This window comes from Strongylocentrotus purpuratus, unplaced genomic scaffold (genome assembly GCF_000002235.5).
Source record: "Strongylocentrotus purpuratus isolate Spur 01 unplaced genomic scaffold, Spur_5.0 spur5_scaffold_19, whole genome shotgun sequence".
NCBI classification, from domain to species: domain Eukaryota; kingdom Metazoa; phylum Echinodermata; class Echinoidea; order Camarodonta; family Strongylocentrotidae; genus Strongylocentrotus; species Strongylocentrotus purpuratus.
Window position 1 is genome coordinate 31,402,364 of NW_022145604.1, and position 20,773 is coordinate 31,423,136.

Consider the following 20,773-nt stretch of genomic DNA (forward strand, 5'->3'; position numbering starts at 1 on the left):
CTTAAGTCTCTCATTGATGATGTGAGGAATAGCCAACAAGTCTGTAAAATTTGCGACTCAAATTCGAGAGCTGTACATTACTGTTGTGAGTGCGGTAAGAACATGTGTAACACATGCCTTGAGAATCACAACAAATGGCCGCCTCATGTCAAACATAGAGTTGTGAGAGTAGAAGACGTCAGAGAGGGAAGAGTGGTCCTCGAAAAAGAGGTTTACTGCCAGGAACACAAAGCAGATAAACAAAAACACATCTGTACTGATGTGTGTATAACCTGTATGAAGTTCATCTGCTTGAGGTGTCGAATGTTGTACCATGACAAGAAAGGCCACACTGTTCAAGATGCTGAGGAATACACTGCTTCTACCAAGAAACACATTGAATCTCTACAAGCCCGAGGTAAGACGAAAGCTACAACCATAACACATCACGTGACCTGCATCAACATTCAGAAGAAGCGTGTCACGGATCACATTGCCGGCAAAAAGGCGGAAATCAACAAGAGTTATCAAGAATCACTTAGGAAATTAAACGAGAGGAAAGCAGCATTAGACAAGCAGTTGGACGCTCAGGAAATGAAATTATGTAAAAGTTTGGATAAGATGAAGGATGTTGATGAAAGGTTGATTACGAGTATTACAAGTGCGAGTGTGTTAGCAAGTAATAGCATGAAGGCTCCATTAGAAGGTGACATCATTGTTATCCGTGATACATTGTCTGGTGAGCTGAAGAATGTACTAGATAGGGATGATCCAAAGGAGAAGCTTGCTACGGATGTAGCTGACCGTGCAGAGCAAATGATATTCATACCTAACACTCAATGCGATCAGTTGAACATTGGTGAGGTCAGGTTCATGAAATGTGAGTTAGAACGTGATGTAGAACTCTCTAACTGCATACATGGCATTGCTGCTACATCCGATGGTAGGATGGCAGTGGCAAACCTCACAGGAGGAATCGATATCTTCTCTGCTGATGGCAAGCTGCAGAAGACAGTCCTCAAGGGTGTCGGTAACACTGATGTAGAATTTCTGTCTGATGGTCGACATGTTGTTCGGAAGTACGACAATAGTGTCACATTGTACACACAGGAGTGGGTGAAGCTAGATGTAACGTTTGATACTATGAGTAAAGATGAAGGTGGGGTTAGTAGTCTCACTGTAGACAGTAATGATCTGATCTATGTCGGCTACTGGGAAGCCAAAAGGATCCTGATGTTCTCACCAGCAGGTGGGAAAGCGATCAGGGAGATACCATGCGATGGGTATTCACCTTTGCAGATCACTAGTTTTCAAGACTTGTTGATCTTCCACGATGGTTTTACAGTAATTATAATTGACAAAGATGGCAATGTAAAACACAAGGTAGAGAGATCACATGTTTACCCACACGCTGCTGTGACTAAGAATAATTCAATCTTGATCGCTTGGGTCAAGCACGATGATGGTTTGGTTAGTATCGATGAGTACACCTTCGAGCTGAAATACGTCAAGACTCTCATCTCTGATCACAAGATTGAGAATCCTGAAACACACTGGTACGTTCTCCGCGAGTTCCGATCAGGGAAGATTGCTTTCTGCACTTCTGATAGACTCTATATATTTAAACTAACCACCACACCATGCCGTCCATAAATGATAGCAGTCCAGGATCAAGCGAATACACAATTATAAAAGATTGAAAAAAAAATCTCCTAACGTGATGTATTATGACTTTCAATTATTCTCTTGAAATAAATTATACATGATATATTCTAATATATATCCTTGGCAACTTTCTGTCTCGAAAGACAATAGAATATTGTGCTAGTTGTACTAATTAGTTTCTTGGTGTGCAGCTCATGCTGTGACTGAACAATCTAATCCTAGAGAGGCAGGTCCTGTTGCAGTTGCTGCAGACAAAAGTCATTTGTGGTTGTGCTTTTGAAGCCGTAACTAGCTGCTGTCTTTGTTGTCTTTTCTCCTCCCACTGTTCTACTCTCATCTGATCACTTATCTGTATACCTATCTTCACAAGTATATATATATATATCTTACGTAGGCTATGTATATTACGTACATATAATATCAGATTTGTGTTATATGAAATTAGCATAATAATTTAAATGATTAATTAAGAATTATAATAATAGTAATAATACATAACTAATGAAGGTGAAAATTAAATGTAATTAATATATTAAAAAAATTGGCCTATGCATCTTTTAACATATGTTATTGCAATATACCATACAATATACAATTTCTTAAAGTATAAATGCTGCATGTAAACTTTAAGCAATTGCATATTGTATGGTACATTGCAATAACATAACATGCTTGCACTCTTATGTTGGAAACGGCATCGCTTGCCGCAAAAAATATGTTTCATTATGGCATGCTTATCTCTTCATTTTACTTTACCTAGTATAGAAAGATTACGTGGAACCGGAATACCATAGTAGATTTATGGACGTAGATTTGATAATTGTTATTGTTTATATACCTCGTATTTAGGCCTTTGAGATGATATCATTAGAGAATATTTTAGTATGATAATGAGAAATGAAGCCGTTGGTATAGTTGGCTCAAGATTGTTACAACTGAAGAAGCATTTTTAGTAGACATTGATAGAGTCAATATCAAACCTGTCTTCAGTCAAGAGAAAATCAAAGTACTATTGACTGATTTCCTGAAATAAATATATTTAATCAAATGCTGTGAATCGTCATAATAATAATTACCTATTTTCTTACTTCTTCTTGTTCAATTACTAATGTTTAGGATAATATTTTAAATTAAGCAAGACCACAAAAAGCTAGCCCTTGACAGGTCTTTGGCCTCTGTCGGCTCCTCCACTCTGAATTTATCTATCTGTCCTTGTCTCACTTATCAGCTTATGTACACGTATTAATAAATGAATATGTTCATGTGTATATCTTCATAATTTGTATTTTCAGTATATGCTTTTATTATTGTTATCTTTTTTATGAGTGGAAGTAAATCTGAAACTGGAAACCTGAATGTTTTTATGGCTATGACGCAATTTTAATAGAAAAAACTAATAAAAAGTATTCCAACTGATAATAATTAGCTGCTTTGATGAAATTTTGCTGTCGTGTAAAAAAGATGAAGCTATAAAATCATTACGATGTTTGTTTAATACATGTATAGGTGGAGACCATCATGTGATGACCATATAAACATGTTACTCCGTCATGCTTTATAGTAGGCCTTATACACGAGGTGAAATGAAAAATACTTGTTTTTCTATTCTGTGTTGTATACAATCATGTACATCTATTTGGGTAGGGTACCATCCCTGTATAATTATTTCATTCTGTAACTTAAGTTCTAGGAGAAATGACATTTGTATAGTGTTGAGAAAGTATAAGATTTATACGTCAATAGTTATGAGACTTTGTTGTGGTTATCCCATAGATAATATTGTTGGCGAAGTTTCAACAGTTCAGGTTCTGTATAATATGTTGATTTTTGGGGATTTTTTTTAAGAATCATAATTGAAAGAAGCCAAAAAAGAGTACTCGTGTACATCATCGGGTAATCCCAAACTCCTAAAGCTTACAAAGTATTTAGAGAAAATAGATCATCGTTAACCTAAGCTTAACGAAAACGCAATAAATCGGTGTATATATTTCATTAAGTTCTTTAAGTACACGTTGAATTCTGGTCAAACGAGTACATTGTCTTTTAAAGGAAAACTGGATTTACATGTAAAATGAATATTTCATTTAACAAAACATATTTGTAATAAAATATGAAAAATCACGCGAAGGATACATATAAACAATATAAAGAATGAAATAAGTATGCATATAATCATGTAAGGAAGACGACCAATAGTAATTCCTATCAAATTCAAATCAATTATGTTGACACTGTGAAGGATACTGCCTAGAAGCAAATGTTGAAAGTTCAATATGTAAAACATAAGTCTTGATGTATACTGTGAGAATTTAAATTATCATAATAGAAGAGGCTTTGACCAACAGACTACAGCTTGCTGAAGATCACATGCACTGTCAGGAGTATATTGGATTACACACAACATTTTGACCAAAACTTTACAGCTATATCTTGTCATATTTGGTATTTTAACTGCGCTCTCTTTTAGGAGATATTTCTACGATGATATTTTTTTTTACTTCTTTTTTTTACCAGAACTCAGTCTTCTCTTTGACATTCTTTTGTTGACAATGTATATTGTTTCGGAAGAAGAACAACAGAACAAGGATTGTTTATGTGAATGTATAGAAACATGTATTACAACTATAACCTAAAATGTTCTGTATGTGTATGAACAAGTTAAAGAAATTGGGACAAATTTATCATAACATGAAATATGAGGTAATGTAAAGTATATCATAAACATTGTAGAAACTATTATCACAACAATACTTTTGTCTTTCTTTCTATAACCTGTATATGTATCAGTCTGCATTTTGAGGCGAAAATAAATCGTTTTATTTGAAAGCTGGTAAATCCCAAGCAAGAATATTGTCACTCTTAATGTAAGGATATGGATCAATTATTAAAGTGCTGCTGCTGTTCAAAAGTTCATCCTACTTCCTTTGAAAGTCTCATTTGTCGCTAAAGTCCGTTTTAAAGATGATAGAATGTACAACAAATAACTGCCAGTAATTTTGCTAATGGTGGCGAATGATGATGATGATCTGGGTTTTTTTTTGTCTTGCTGTTTTCTGTATATTGTTTCGGTTGCTGTTGTTTTTTTGGTTTTGTTTTATTTTTAAAATTTGATTCTTGAAACAGTAACCAACGATAAGAGCCCTTATACAAAATACAAAAGTAAATACTTAGTTTCAGCAATCTACATGCATTGTTCATGGTCTGTTGTTACGTTTATAAAAATCAAATGAATGAAAGGAATAATTAGGGATAATGGCAGTGGTGATGTCGATGTTGACTATGTGATAGTGATGTAGAATAATTGATTGTCTATAGTTATGATTTAAACGGAGTCGAATGATGATGATGATGATGATGAAGATTATGACGATAGAAACATTGATAGTAATGATGACAGTGATACCATGACAAGGTGTATTTTAATATAATAATGACGTAGATAATGTGATATTGTTGATAGCATAGATAATTATAGTGACGACATGTGCGATGGGCATACTGATGATGACGATGATGACGATGATAATATTACGATATACACATTGAAAGTGATGATGACAGCGATACCGTGACAAGGTGTTTTTTTCTTCAAATGATGACGTAGATGACAAGGTCGGGGATGAAATAGATGATGATAGTGATGACGTGGCCGATGGGCGTTATGATGATTCTGATTGTGTTGGTAGTAGTGATGAAGAATGATGGCAATGATGATGATGATAATGATGATTATGATGATGTTGATGAAAATATATTGATAATAATCATGTAATTTATGAAGATTATGCTTATTAAGATGTCATCATCAACATCATCACCACTATCATCAGCAGCAACATCATCATCATCAGCAATCATCGTCATTTTAAAATGTCATATCATCAGCAATCATCGTCATTTTAAAATGTCATATCATCATCAATGTCACAATTAAATAAGTTACACGGCAGACACGCATCTCAGACTTACTTACACGTCATGTTGACATTTTGTTTTAGATGGCGCTCTTTAAAAAGTTGTATGGTGCGTTAAGATCTATTTTGGCAAATCAAAGCTATTTTTTCCTGTACGTAACCCACGAAAATATATCATATCGATTACTGTACTTGAACTTAGATCAAACAAATTATCAACTTAATTGACATTTCTATTTTGCATTAATTAATTTTCCTGTTTAAGATTCCATAATTCCATATTTCCATATTTTTATATAATGTGTTAGGGGGACGGGGGTGGTCTAGGTGGCGGGGCAGGCGGGGGACTGCAATGAGTGAACAAAGCGAACGAATGGGTCAAGAATATTATTTAAGCGAGCAACAAAAAAAGAAGGAACATATTTCTCCTCAGTAAGGGCACTATTTTATTGCCGGGGTAGTAATTTATTTGCTTAGAAGGGCGATTTTTTTTTGGAGGGGCATTTTTGTTGGTTCCAGATCCATTTATACACAGAATTTGGCCAACTTGGTTTCACTTGGTCACAACATGGCGTAGATTATTTTGTCCTGTGTTTGCCCAACAAAGCAGTATTCGCTATATGTTGCCCAACTTAAACTTTGTTGGTCACACTCTCCTAATCAATGGCTCTTATAGGTCCTGTTGTGGGACGCCCTCTCCCAACCCCACTCCCTCATCATCTCGGTTTCTCCCTCGCTCACAAATCAATAGGTCATCAGGTTATTCCTGCCAAACGTGAAGATGATAAACCTGACTACCATAGTTAATGTATGATCATCACAGCCACATTTTCTAATGACACATTCTCAGGAAGTGTGCAAATTGTATTATATTTCCGGCTCCTAACCTTCGACTCAAGCTCGAGTCCAATAAAAATGCACACGTAGAATACGTACTATGTAGGTTACCACATAATACGAATTAGTCTATTACTGTTTTCACACTGGCAATATTTTGCTTAACCCCGTACTATAGGTGGGGTTAAGGGGGGGGGTCTTAGCCCCACCTATAGTACGGGGTTAAGCCTATTCCCCTTTCTGTTCAGACTGGTTTTTACCAAAGTGGGCTAAAGTTGGCTAACCCCACCTATAGTACGGGGTTAACTAACCCTGCAAAATAGCAGGGCTAACTCCCCAATTGTGGTGCTAACTCCTGCTAACCCCGCAATTGCGGTGCTAAGCAAATGAATGAGAACAGAAACGAAAAATAGTCCAGTACTACGCAATGGAGCGTATCGCAGCTGGCCAGATGCGAAGTATGTCCAATCATAACATTCACGATATCCGGGGTTAACGAAATGCAGTGAGAACAGCGGGAATTTTCTTATTCTGGAATAGGCGCTAGTACGGGACTAAAAACAGCGTGTGTGAAAAGCCAAAAAAAATAGTCCGGGGTTAAGGATAGTACGGGGCTAAGCAAAGTACGGGGTTAAGCAAAACCAGTGTGAAAAGAGTATATGATACCTTTCGACTAAAATATAGTACACTGTCTAACAGTAACTGAATGAATGGAGAACAGAAATTGAATTTCTGAAAAGAGGTAAAGCATCGAACTGAACAATTACATGTAGCTGTGCAATTGTATACACGGCAGTGCAGTCTTATACAGCTGCCTGCTAGCCCATCAGCTACAGTAGGGCGCTTTAGTAACGAGACGGTACGCACAGGAGACGGTAACGCGAGCGAAAAAAACGAACTGCGCATGCGCGAATCTGAAATCTCTCCGTCCCGTCGATTTTCGGAACGGTACTCGGCCATCATAGCGTTCGTTCCCTAAACACGACGTAAGAGAGAGGAGCTGACAAATAATTTTGATCTAGATCTAACAATGCAGGGCACTACCATGACTACTGAAGATAAAAACAGGGAATCTACTAGTGATTCCAATGTCTGTTCGATAAGTAGCTTATTCTATCCCCCAATCTACAATAAATTGATGGTTTGGCCGTTTAGGCCTACTTTGGGGGACCTTTTTCATCGTTATGAATGACGTGCCTGCACGCTGTGCACTACAGCCCACCGCCGGGTCCATTGCCCCGGCGCTCCGGCCAAGCCTCAAGGCCCTAGAGCACTAGCACCAAAAGGCAGCAGGCGTGCAGTTCAGCGCGGGAATTGGATACGGCTTTGCGTCCCCGTCGCCTTTAGCAGACAGCGAAAGCGCTTAAATATCACGACGGTAACAAGAGTGCGAGACCCGTCACAGTTGGTTAAACACTCCGTCTCCTGTGCGTACCGTCTCGTTACTAAAGCGCCCTAGTAACGAGAACGAATACGGAGAGTCCCAAAGTTCCCCGGGCTAGCTTATAGCGGAGGTTGACCGAGAATTCGGATTGCTCAGTTAAATATAGCATCATGAAGTCATGAAGTTAGCAATTTCTAATCAATACTAAAAAGAGAATAACATTTCCTAAGTATTTCTGCCAAATGTTCGAACTCCTACCCAGTAAATCACATCTGGTGCGTCCCAGAAAAAACGCAACCGAGAATTATCGATGTTTTATCATAACTTAATCACATTTATAATTAACAAATGACACCGGAAAGCTTAGATCTTCCTCTTTCATTTGATGTAACTTATATGATGCATATTTCACGCATGAGTGCTTAAATGAATTTGAAGAGTGGAAACCAAAAAGTCAATTGGCGGACGGTATCTGAATTTCTAAGAGAAAATCAAATGTCTAGAAAGTTGCGTTTCTGCCCTTTCATATGACACCTCAATCAGGAAAAATGAGCAACGAATGACAAAGTTATGTTTGTTTAAAGTCGTGATTGCATTTCCATAATTTTATCAAACTAATTCGTTTTCACTGGCTGCCTGCCGTAGCAACAAGCAGAATTGACAAAAGACTTAACTCCGTTTCGTTGACAATCAGCCATGCATTAAGTCTTTCGTCTACGGCCGATTGTCAACGAAACGGAGTTAAGTCTGTTGTTAATTATGTTATATGAGTTGCATCAAATGTAAGAAGAGGATCTAAGCTTTCCAAATATGTGTCATTTATTCATTATAATTGTGATTAAGTAATGATGAAACATCGATAGTTCTCGGTTTCGTATTTTCTGGGACGCACTGTACATCTATACGCGGGAGATAAGGCCAAGGCTGAGCCTCGACTCGAGGTCAAGCCGAAGGTTGTAGGAGTCGGAATTGGTTACATTTCCGCTGTTTCCTTAGAACTTTGATGTTCTAAAAAGATGTTTCCAATTTCATAAAGGCAGATAATATATCATATGAAAATTAGAGAGCTGATGGAAAAAAAATAAAGTAAGATCTTGCGTACTATTTTACCCGGTGTGCACTAAGTGGAAATATTAGGGAGTTTTTACAAGCTCAACGCAGACGGACAATATGTGGTTCGTGTGCAAAATCGAGAAGCTATTATAGTATTAAAACAGCGGAGTGACCTGAACGGTTTTTGGCCAAATCTACGGGCGTTCTCAATGACGCCCCAAGTGAATTAAAACCCGATCAGCGAGCTTGTACCAAAGATGGAAAGGTAATTCCATCTTTTTGTTACTAAGGATGAATATGGATAAAACATGGATTTTGGATCATATAAATTGTTGAAATATGATAAAAGGCTGTTTTGTGGCTTGGTCGAGAAAAGTTGTGCTAGTCGTGTAGACCCGTCTGTACTGTATTGCGTGGCAGGGAAAAGGCCACTTTTGTGATATAATCAAATTTGATTTGTACATAAGTCTTTGTGACGTTCCTCAATACAAATTATTTCATTCACCTGATAAGAATAATAGTAGTCCAATAGTCAAAATGCAAACTGCATATATTAATTGTGGCAACAACTATGTATGCAGTTTAAATTTTGGCTATTGAAATAGTATTACTTAATTGCAGTCGTGATTTTAGCCATTCCCGTAAATAAACGAAAAATGCCAAACCTATGTAATAGTTCTAGAGTAACTTTCAACTTCTTGATGATGATCAATCAGAAGACTTGATTAATTCCACTGACAGCAGGAACACCAACAGGGTACGTGAAATTCTCCATAAACATATTCGAAGATTAGGTCTAGATCTAGGCTACCTGCAAGTTATCAACACAGACCTCGATAGCGTAAACAAACTTTCAAATTCGGAGCTAGACAACGTAGATCTAGGCCTAGGCCTACTCCAAAATGTTAACGCTGGTGCTATAGACGGAAGAACGGTTTTGTATACATGAAGAAGTCAATGAAGTCGTGAAATTCTCCATAAACATATTCGAAGATTAGGTCTAGATAGATCTAGGCTACCTGCCAGTTATCGACACAGCCCTCGATAGCGTAAACAAACTTCCAAATTCGGAGCTGGACAACGTAGATCTAGGCTTAGGCCTACTCCAAAAGTTTTACGCTGGTGCTGTCGTCTAGAAGGAAGAACGGTTCTTTATACATGAAGAAGTCAATTTTTACTAGTCTATTAGATTCGGACTTCACAGTCATTTCCTCAATTCTAAGTCTAACAATGTCGACATCATAAATTAAGCATGAAGATTTTTCCAATTCGACGAGAGTTTACAAAACAGCTATCTCGGCAGAAGACATGGTCAAAATCCAAGGTTCGCTTGATTTGGATGATCCTTTAGGTCTTCAGGACAAGGTATTTATTGATGTTATGACACTCAACAGCTTTGAAATTTGTGAGGAATTAGGGGGAAATGCTACAGAGGTCTAGATCTAGACTAGTCTAACTCTCAAAGATACACTCACAAAAAAACAATCGTGCAGATAAACTAGAGAAAAGCCAAGGTGGTGTCATATTAAAGTTGACTCTTTTTTCAGTATATAAAAGTAATAATGACTGCTTTAATATTCGAGACAAAGTTGTTTGTATACGCTCTCGATTGTAACCTCCCTTTGAGCGTTTAAAAACAGCTATGGGTACGTTTATGCTCAACTTTTTCTGGCCAGAATGAGGCATTTGTTACGCGTTTAGTTCAAAAGACGGTCCTTTCTCATTTTTGTAGAATCACAGAAAAACGGCGATCGTAATCGCCGATCGTAAACTCACAGAAAGGTGCGTTTTGGATCGGCAATTCTGCAAAATCGGCGATTCTGGGGAAGCATAAACGCTCAATCATTTGTAAACGCGTTTAAATGGGGTCAACGTAGCATGCGCAGTGCAGACTCTGCACTGCACTTCTCTGGCTCCTCCAGGCATGAGTCTGCTTCTGAGCCAGAATCATGCCTGGAGGAGCCAGAGAAGTGAGCATAAACAGTACACCGTGGAACTGCGATTACGATGGCGTTTACAATGAGAGTTTCAAATCGCTCATTCTGCCTTCAATCTCTCAAAGCAGTCATTATTACTCTAATATTGAAGCCCTAAACAAATTGCGCTCCAAAATGATCAAGAAGTGCCTCAAAAAGTGAGAAACCTTTGAGTGACCGATTTTACTATACTCGTTTTAGCCAATAAACTGGAGTGTTATGAAAACCGTTTGGCAAACGCAATTTTTTATTTCGATTTGCAATCATAAATATCTTGATAATCAGACAGGCGATCGGCTTGTAAAAGTCATGGGGTTCCTGACTGACCTAAAGGTTCATAATTATCACTGCAGCATGACCTAAATCAAGGATTTGTCAAAGGATCTAAGACAAAGTTACTGGATCACTTTAAGCACAAATTCCTGACCTATTTTCCAAGCCCTACAACATCCCGACCTATTCTCCTAGCTCTACAACATCCTGACCTATTCTCCAAACCCTACATAATCCCGACCTATTCTCCAAGCCGTACAACACCCCGACCTCTTCTCCAAGCCGTACAACACCCCGACCTCTTCTCCATGTCCTACAACATCCCGACCTATTCTCCAAGCCCAACAACATCCCGACCTATTCTCCAAGCCCTACAACATCCTGACCTATTCTCCAAGCCCTACAACATCCCGACCTTTTCTCATAGCTCTACAACATCCAAACCTATTCTCCAAGCCCTACAAAACCTGGCCTTTTTTCCAAGCCTTACAACATCCTAACCTATTCTTTAAGCCCAACAACAACCTGACCTATTATGCAAGCTCACATCATATTGACCTATTCAACAAGCCTTACAACATCCTGACCTATTATACAAGCCCTACAACATCCCGACCTATTCTTTAAGTCCAACAACATCCTGACCTATTATACAAGCTCATAACATATTGACCTATTCAACAAGCCTTACAACATCCTGACCTATTATACAAGTCCTATAACATCCCGACCTATTTGTTAAGCCCAACAATATCCTGACCTATAATACAAGCCCTACAATATCTCGACCTATTATCCAAGCCCCACAACATTCTGACATATTCTCCAAGCCTTACAACATCCCAACCTATTCTCCAAGCCCTACAACATCCCGGCCTATTCTCCAAGCCCTACAATATCCCGACCTATTCTCTAAGCCCTACAACATCTCGACCTATTATCCAAGCCCCACAACATTCTGACATATTCTCCGAGCCTTACAACATCCCGACCTATTCTTCAAGCCCTACAACATCCCGACCTATTCTCCAAGCCCTACAACACCCCGACCTATTCTCCAAGCCCTACAACATCCCGACCTATTCTATAAGCCGTACGACATTCTGACCTATTCTCCGAGCCCTACAACATCCCGACCTATTCTCCAAGCCCTACAACATTCTGACCTATTCTCCAAGCCGTACAACATCCCGACCTATTCTCCAAGCCCTACAACATCCTCCCCTATTCTCAAAGCCCTACAACATCCTCCCCTATTCTCCAAGCCCTACAACATCTTGACCTATTCTGCAAGCCATACAACACCCTGACCTATTCTGCAAGCCCTACAACATCCTGACTTATTCTCCAAGCCCTTCAACATCCTCCCCTATTCTCCAAGCCATTACAACATTCTAAACTATTCTCCAAGCTCTACAACATCCCGACCTATTCTGCAAGCCATTACAACATTCTAAACTATTCTCCAAGCTCTACAACATCCCGTCTTATTCTCCAAGCCCTACAACGTCCCGACCTATTCTCCAAACCCTACAACATCCCGACCTATTCTCCAAGCTCTACAACATCCCGACCTATTCTGCAAGCCCTACAACATCCCGACCTCTTCTGCAAGCCCTACAGCATCCCGACCTATTCTCCGAACCCAACAACATCCCGACCTATTCTGCAAGCCCTACAACATCCTGACCTATTCTCCAAGCCGTACAACGCTCTGACCTATTCTGTAAGCCCTACAACATCCTGACCTATTCTACATGCCCTACAACATCCTGACCTCTTCTACCATCCGTACAACGCTCTGACCTATTATGTAAGCCCTACAACATCCTGACATATTATACAAACCCTACAATATCCCAAGATATTCTGCAAATCCTGAATTTCGTGACCTTTTTAGCAAGTCCTACGACATTTTGTGTTGGGTGACAGAAATATCTGGAGACGGCTGATGAAAAAATTACTTTTAATTGTGACCTATCAAATGTGTTGAGGTTGAGGTATTCGCCTCCTCAAGCATGATAAAGGCCAATCTCTCTTGCTGCTTTGGATTTCTACTTAGCCTTCATATTAAGAATACTTTATCCTTCCTGAACCTAGCTTTGAATACTAACATGGAAATATATTTCCTAGAAAATTGTAGGGTTAAGAAACCTTCTCCATGAAGAATATCCATGTCCGGGAGAGCAAATGAAGTTTCCGTTATAGTACGGTATGTAACATGTCGGAATATCGTAATAATTGTGTCAACCATGAGTCACCGATTTGATCCCTGTCGTGTACCGTTCGTACCCAGCTTGAACCCAACTGGCTTCCTGTCATTGTTTCATTCCTATGTAGGATTGGCTTTACTCAAACCAGGAACTAACTTGTTCGTTGTCTCACACTGAGCCTTCTATCAACAACGACGTGATTTGTTTCCTCATGTTCTTTCAAATCGATGTGTTCAGCTTCGTTCGAACCCTTTAGGAATGACACTTGCTTCGATTATTAGAATTTCAAAGAGATTTGGTAAGATTGTCTTTTAAAGTTATCATAGCCCATGAATAAATATTGCCAACTGTTAAACATTTTATTAAATTGACAATCTTCTAGTGTAATAATTTATTCATGATGGAACGTCTACTCTACTATTATGACTATAGTTGAGTCTGAGTTATAAGAGGAGGCGCGATAGCTCAGTCGGTATAGCAGTGGTGTCATAAACCGGTGACCCTGGTTCAAAACCAAGTCGATGCGCTAGTGCCCTTAGGTAAGGCACTAATTCTCATTACCAGGTCCCTCGGAGAGGATCTAAAGCCGTCGGCCATCTGGTTGCTTACTAACAAGCATTTATGCTTTCTTAGCAGTCAGGTAAAATAACCACACCCACCCACCCATATAGTATTCTGAATGAATTCCTGCCGTGTTATCATGAATATAGATTGGTCTCAATTTTACTAACATGTCTCCCTTTTATTCCAGATCCGAAATATTAACAGCAAAGAGGAATCTTCTAGGTGGACAACATGCATTCGAGTCCAACGAAAGATTTTACGTGGTTTATGTAAGTTACTGTCGGATTATGGTGTTCGATATACACAGTCATGATAACGGTGTATAAATCTTTAAATCAACCATCAACTGATTATTACATTAAACAAAAGTATTGCATGATTGTTCTATGACTATAGCAGCTAATTGTACTTAAATAAATTCATTCTGAGTATGCTTAGCACATTACATAAACATGACATGAAAAACGAAGAGAGGGACTTCCTCTTTGGCATCTTTAGTCAGTTGTCAATTTGCCAAAAAGGCTGATTGGGAAGTTTTCGGAAGGAGGATGTCTCTACTTTAATAGACTATGAACTTTGTTTCCAAATTTGAAAATGGGTTTAAAGCTACTTGTCAGGCATTTTATGGTGATGTCGGTCTTTTGATGATCTGTTTAAGAACATTTTTTTCACAAATATTAAAAAATGCACATTTAGAAATTATATTAGGGATTCTTTTAATGTATAAATAATGCAAAAAATTCATGTTTATAGCTATTGTAGGCCTTGAAACATATTTTATCTCAAACGCTCTCTAAGGTGAATATGTGAAACTGGTATCTGTTTTATTGAGAGTTTGGATAGTTTTCGACCTTGATCGACATGTTTTTTAGTGGCAAATTGTGGATATCAATCGCAAAGTTTATTGTATACTTTGTTTAGTAAATGTATTAATGAACAGAGTGGTATGATAAGAAACATCACGAATATGTTAAAATATAAAGAGAAGGGAAATGCAACTATATCAACACAAGGCCTTCTGTCAGTTCTGTGTTGTTGTTTTGTATGTTTTCAAAATAGTACATCAACATATACATAATTTAACAATTATTTCTTCATTATACAAAATTATAAAACACAAATATTTTTTAATGAAAAAAGATAAATTACAAAAACGCAGGAGACCGCCATCTTGAGCGGTAAACTCCTCTCTCTCTCTCTCTCTCTCTCTCTCTCTGTCTGTCTCTCTCTTTCTGGTTCAATGCACCCTCCCCCTCCTCGTAGCCCGTACTTAGTCATTCCTTTCTTTCTCGCTCTCCATCGTGACGCAAAATGCTTTATAATTATAATCATAGATATAAATTGTTCTTCACTATCAATATTGACTCGACTGGTCATACTTTGGAGGTGTCGTGTTAAAGTGGTTCATTAATTCACTCTACTCTTATACGATTGATGGTTCGATTGTCAGCCATTAACATGCTTTGGCAAGACGACGATCCATATTTACCACCCTCTACCCATGTGTAAATGGGTAACTGACAATTGAAGGGGCAATAGTAACTGGGGGCCCGCAGGAAGAGCAGTATTAATACAGTTGTCCTACCCTGGGTATATAAGGCCCAATTATTATGTTGTATCACTATTATTCATTTTCAATTTCAGGGCCAACTAGTACATTGTGTGAGGAGTACGGATCAGAAGAAATGAGATCATATTCAGTCCTCTTCAGACTGCCTCCTGACTTGTTCTTGATCTGCAGCAGATAGCATGTTGTGGTCAACGGCAGGAAGGAGAATATACCCGACTGTAAACACTCATCTCATTACACTCAGTTACTTTGGTTAATTATAGCCCTAACTATTAGAACAAAATACTTTGTCATAATGTTATATACTGTTGCTTAGTGACTACTGAAAATCTTCAAAACGATTATTTAAGCCGGGTTTATTTTATCATTAACATGACTAAAGGTGGTTTATCACAACTAAATATGTTTATTCAACCTTAATATAACCGTTGTCTACTGGAAGTGATGATATCTGTCTTAAACCTATGGAAGATATGAATATTCTCTAGTCATCGAGTTAAAATTGACCATTGATATACTATTGATGTTTGCATTATGTATCATATCAGTGCACATTGAGATAGGAGAATCACAATGTCGGAATTTAAACGCAAAGTTTCACGCAATTTGCAGTGCCCTGTTTGTTTCGAGCTGCTTTGTGACCCGAAGCAGTTATCATGTACACATACCTTCTGTAAGAAATGCCTTAATGATATTCTTAAAAGCTCTTCAAAAGATTATCTTACATGTCCCATCTGTCGAAGCATAACATCTGTAGAGGGTGGCAATGTCTTAAATCTAAATACTAATGTTCCTCTTAAATCTCTCATTGATGATGTGAGAAATAGCCAGCAAGTCTGTGAAATGTGTGACTCTAACTCGAGAGCTGTATATTTATGTTGTGAGTGTGGTAAGAACATGTGTAACACATGCCTGGGCATTCACAACAAATGGGCCCTTAGTGGCAAGCATAGAGTTGTGAGAGTAGAAGACATCAGAGAGGGAAGGGTGGTTATCGAAAAAGAAGTTTACTGCCAAGAACACAAAGCAGATGAACAAAAATACATATGTACTGATGTGTGTATCACTTGTAAGAAGTTCATCTGCTTGAGATGTCGAATGTTGTATCATGACAAGAAAGGCCACACTGTTCAAGATGCTAAGGAATACAATGCTTCTACCAAGACACAAATTGAATCTCTCAAAGCCCGAAGTAAGACGAAGGTTAAAACCATCAAGAATCACATGACCTGCATCAAGAATCAGAAGAAGCGTGTCACAGATCACATTGCCTGCAAAAAGGCTGAATCACTCAAGAAATTAAACGAGATTAAAGCAGCATTAGACAAGCAGTTGGACGCTCAGGAAGAGAAATTATGTAAAAGATTGGATGAGATGCAAGATGTTGATGAGAGTTTGATTACGAGTATTAAGAGTGCGAGTGTGTTAGCGGGTAATAGCATGAAGGCTCCATTAGAAGGTGATATCATTGTTATGCGTGATACATTCTCTGGTGAGCTGAAGAATGTACTAGATAGGGATGATCCGAAGGAGAAGCTTGCTACTGATGTAGCTGACCGGGCAGAGCAACTGATAATCACACCTAAATGTGATCGGTTGAACTTTGGTCAGCTGCAGAAGACAACTGTTGGAATCGGTATAGTAGGATTCCTAGTCTGTCTCGTTGCTGTAACATGTATTTTGTTCACAATTAACTGTCAATGTGATCAGTTAAACATTGGTGAGGTAAGGGTAGTGAAATGTGTGTCGGTTCGTGATTTAGAACTCTCAGAGAAAGGCCTCGTGAATAACATAGTTGGTACACCCGATGGTAGTATGGCAGTGGTATACGTTACAAGAGGAATTGATATATTCTCTGCTGATGGTCAGCTGCAGAGGACAGTGCTCAAGGATGTCATTATGTATTGTGTAGGATTGCTGTCTGATGGTCGGTTTGTCGTACTGAAAGGCAACAATGTCATCACAATGTACACACATGCGTATGAGCAGTTGGATGTAACGTTTGATACTCTGAATATTGATGAAGGTGGAATTGGTAGTCTCACTGTAGACAGTAATGATCTGATCTATGTCGGATACTGGAAAGCCAAGAAGATACAGGTGTTCGCACCAGATGGTGGAAAGGCGATCAGGGAGATACCATGCGATGGGTATACACCTCAGCATATCACTAGTTCTAATGATGTATTGATCATCAAAACTGGTTATACAGTAATAATAATTGACAAAGATGGCAATGTGAAACACAAGGTAGAGAAATCGGGACTATCGGCACACGCTGCTGTAACTCAGAATAATTCAATCCTAATCGCCTGGGTCAATCATGATGATGGGTTGGTTAGTATAGATGAGTACACCAGCGAGCTGAAACACGTCCAGACTCTCATCTCTGATCACAAGATTGAGAAGTCTGAGAGAAGCTGGTACGTTCTCCGCGAGTTCCGATCAGGGGAGATTGCTTTCTGTACTCCTGATAGACTCTATATATTCAAACTAACCATCACACCATGCAGTCCATGAATGATAACAGTCCCGTTTCAGGCGACTTCACAATTATGCAATGATTTAAAAATGTATCCTTACGTGATGTATTATGACTCTCAATTACCTTAGGTGATTTGTAGACAGATTCTCCTGAAATTCAAAATGCGTATACTATAAAATGACTTTTGATTTAACTAATTTTAAAGGTATGGATTCAATTCATTTTTTTTTGTGTCCAGTTTTCTGTTTTCAATTATTGTTGTTTAACGCAACAGAACGACATGGTGATCCCTTCCGATTCACAGATTAGAAGCAAAAACTGTTCATTCTATTACCGAAGAATATGTTTGTGTATGGAAAAAGCCTCTGTCATCTAAAATGAAGCAAAGAAACGGAGATGCCAGTCATCTGGATTTTAATCATAATGTCAAAAAGTATCTTATTGTATTTATTAATAGTGTTACGTGAGTGACTTCTTTTTAGTTATTTAAATTGCTACCTCATCAGAAACCACAGCAGAAAACAATTGTATAAAGGTATAATGAAGTTTTAATCTTCAGCCTACAAATCGTTGCGTCAAAAATCAACAGAACATAATCAATTTACTAGAACATAACTTTAGTGCACGGCAGCTTCCATCTCGCGAGTCCCCCACAGCTCCCGGTCGCTTGGCCAGTCTCTAGACTGCGTAGAAATCCCGTCGACTTGGCAGCTCATCTCTAGGGACTTTTAGATTGAGTGAACGAGAACACGACGAACGCCGACTGATCATGCGTGTCAACGTACTCAACTGCCCATGTTGACTACAATTAGAAATCTTTTAGATTGAACTCGACGATATACATGCATGCAGGAAGTAACACTATGAACATGACAGACAAAGAAAGAGAACAAAATATAAAGTTCCTCATCCTACCCTCAACAATAGGCCATTTTCGTAATGTAACCAAATTTAATGCAACTGCATATATTAAGTGTTGCAAGGTAGGTATAATGTTTGTCCAACCTGGCAACAACTAATGTATGCAGTTAGGATTCTGTCTATTGAAATACTATTATTCTTATCAGGTGAATGAAATAGTTTGTATTGAGGCACTTCACATAGACCTATGCATTAAATTTGGTTACATTACGAAAATGGCCTATTGCTGTGGTAGAACATCCCTTCACTGCTTTTATTTAAAAATGTGTAGAACAGGTGAATATGCATGTGACACCTGTTCTACACATTTGTACATAATAACAGGGCAGGGATGTTCCTTTGTCTACCTGAGGAACTGTATATTTTATGCGCACGCGGCATATACTAGTACCGTACTAGATTTAGGAAAATCAAGGTTGACACCCTCTCGATCGCCGACTGAGACGACGTGACGCATGCGCAATGTCTTTAAATGACGTCACACGTTGCAGTCGAAGCTGTCAACGTGCAAATCTAAAAGTCCCTTCTATCTCTGTCGATGACTCCCCTGGTCGCTTAGCCAGTCTCCAGACTGCGTAGAAATCCCCGTCGACTTGACAGCTTATCTCGTCCCGAGTTGACGGTCTCTCTGAAGAAAAATGTTTCTGCTGCCTTACTAAAAAAGTTTACCTCGTGCATTAAACGTCTGCACCGTAGCCCTGACTTGAAGGGTTTTGCCCTTTATTCTAAAGCAACTTCCCTTTACCCTATCTTTGCCAGGTCCTTAACATTAAAAAACCTCCTAGGTATGAGAGCTATTTATATTTATATTAACATTCAATAGCCAACCCAAAAGCATGCATAAAAAAATATATATAATGCAAATGTATGCAATAATGCATCCTACGCTTGGCTACCTCTAACTGACCTTTGAGTAGTACATTTCCCTTCTCGTCTGGAACAAATTCCTTTCATGACAGATAGCCATCAATATTCTGGTCATAAACACATAATAGATTACACATCATGTCATTAATAAGTATTTCATACATATTTCACATCAATGTATATACACCTTTGGCCATCAATCAATGGCAATGAAAAACTGGACTACCGATGGAATTGAATCTAGTCAATTCAAGTAGAACAGGCTGTAACACCTTATTTATCACCTTGTGTATCACGTGAGTTCTCGAAATAAACATTTCGTGACTTCTGATGTCATAGGGTTTACGGAAATAATCGCGATAAAAACTGTTACCTACCATATCAAAACCTTTCTTTGGTTTTCACCTTCCTGATGTTCGTGTCAAAACTGACTTTGATATTCCTGGCTCATTTTCCTGATTGAGGTGTCTATGAAAGGGCAAAATATTGACTTTCTAGAAATGTGATTTTCTCTTTGGAAGTCAGATCTTGTTCGCCAAATGACTTTTTGGTTCCTTTTCTTCAAATTATTTTTAATCACTCATGCGTGAAATATGTATCATATGAGTTGCATTAAATGAAAGAAGAGCGTCCAAGCTTTACAAATATGTGTCATTTATTAATTATAATTGTGATTCAGTTATGATAAAATATCGATAATTCTCGGTTTTGCTTTTTCTTGGACGCACTGTGTATGCTTGTTTTCTTCTGTTGGAAATGGCACTGTTTAAATCAAAACTGTCATATTTAATTATGGCATGCTTATCTCTTCATTTTAATTAAACTTTGTATATAGAAGCTTACGTTGAACCCGAATACTAGGAAATTTATTGACGGGGTTCGATTATTGTTATTGTGTATTCACCTCGTAATTAGACCATGAAGATGTCATTAAAGATTATGTTATAGTATGATCAAGATAAATGAAGCCATTGGCCATTTTAGAATGATATTTTGAATTAAGCAAGTCTTCATGAAGCTAGCCATCGACATGTCTTTAGCCTCTGTCGGCTCCTCCACTCTGAAGTTAGCT

General features: G+C 38.3%; 1 long non-coding RNA gene across 1 annotated transcript; it reads left to right on the top strand.

The window, feature by feature from the left end:
* Positions 1 to 13,553: 13,553 nt before the first annotated feature.
* On the top strand, positions 13,554 to 16,290 carry LOC115925928. Its single transcript, XR_004064864.1, has 3 exons — positions 13,554 to 13,592; positions 14,046 to 14,127; positions 15,503 to 16,290. It is a non-coding gene; the product is annotated as an uncharacterized LOC115925928 (long non-coding RNA).
* The last annotated feature ends 4,483 nt before the right edge of the window (positions 16,291 to 20,773 follow it).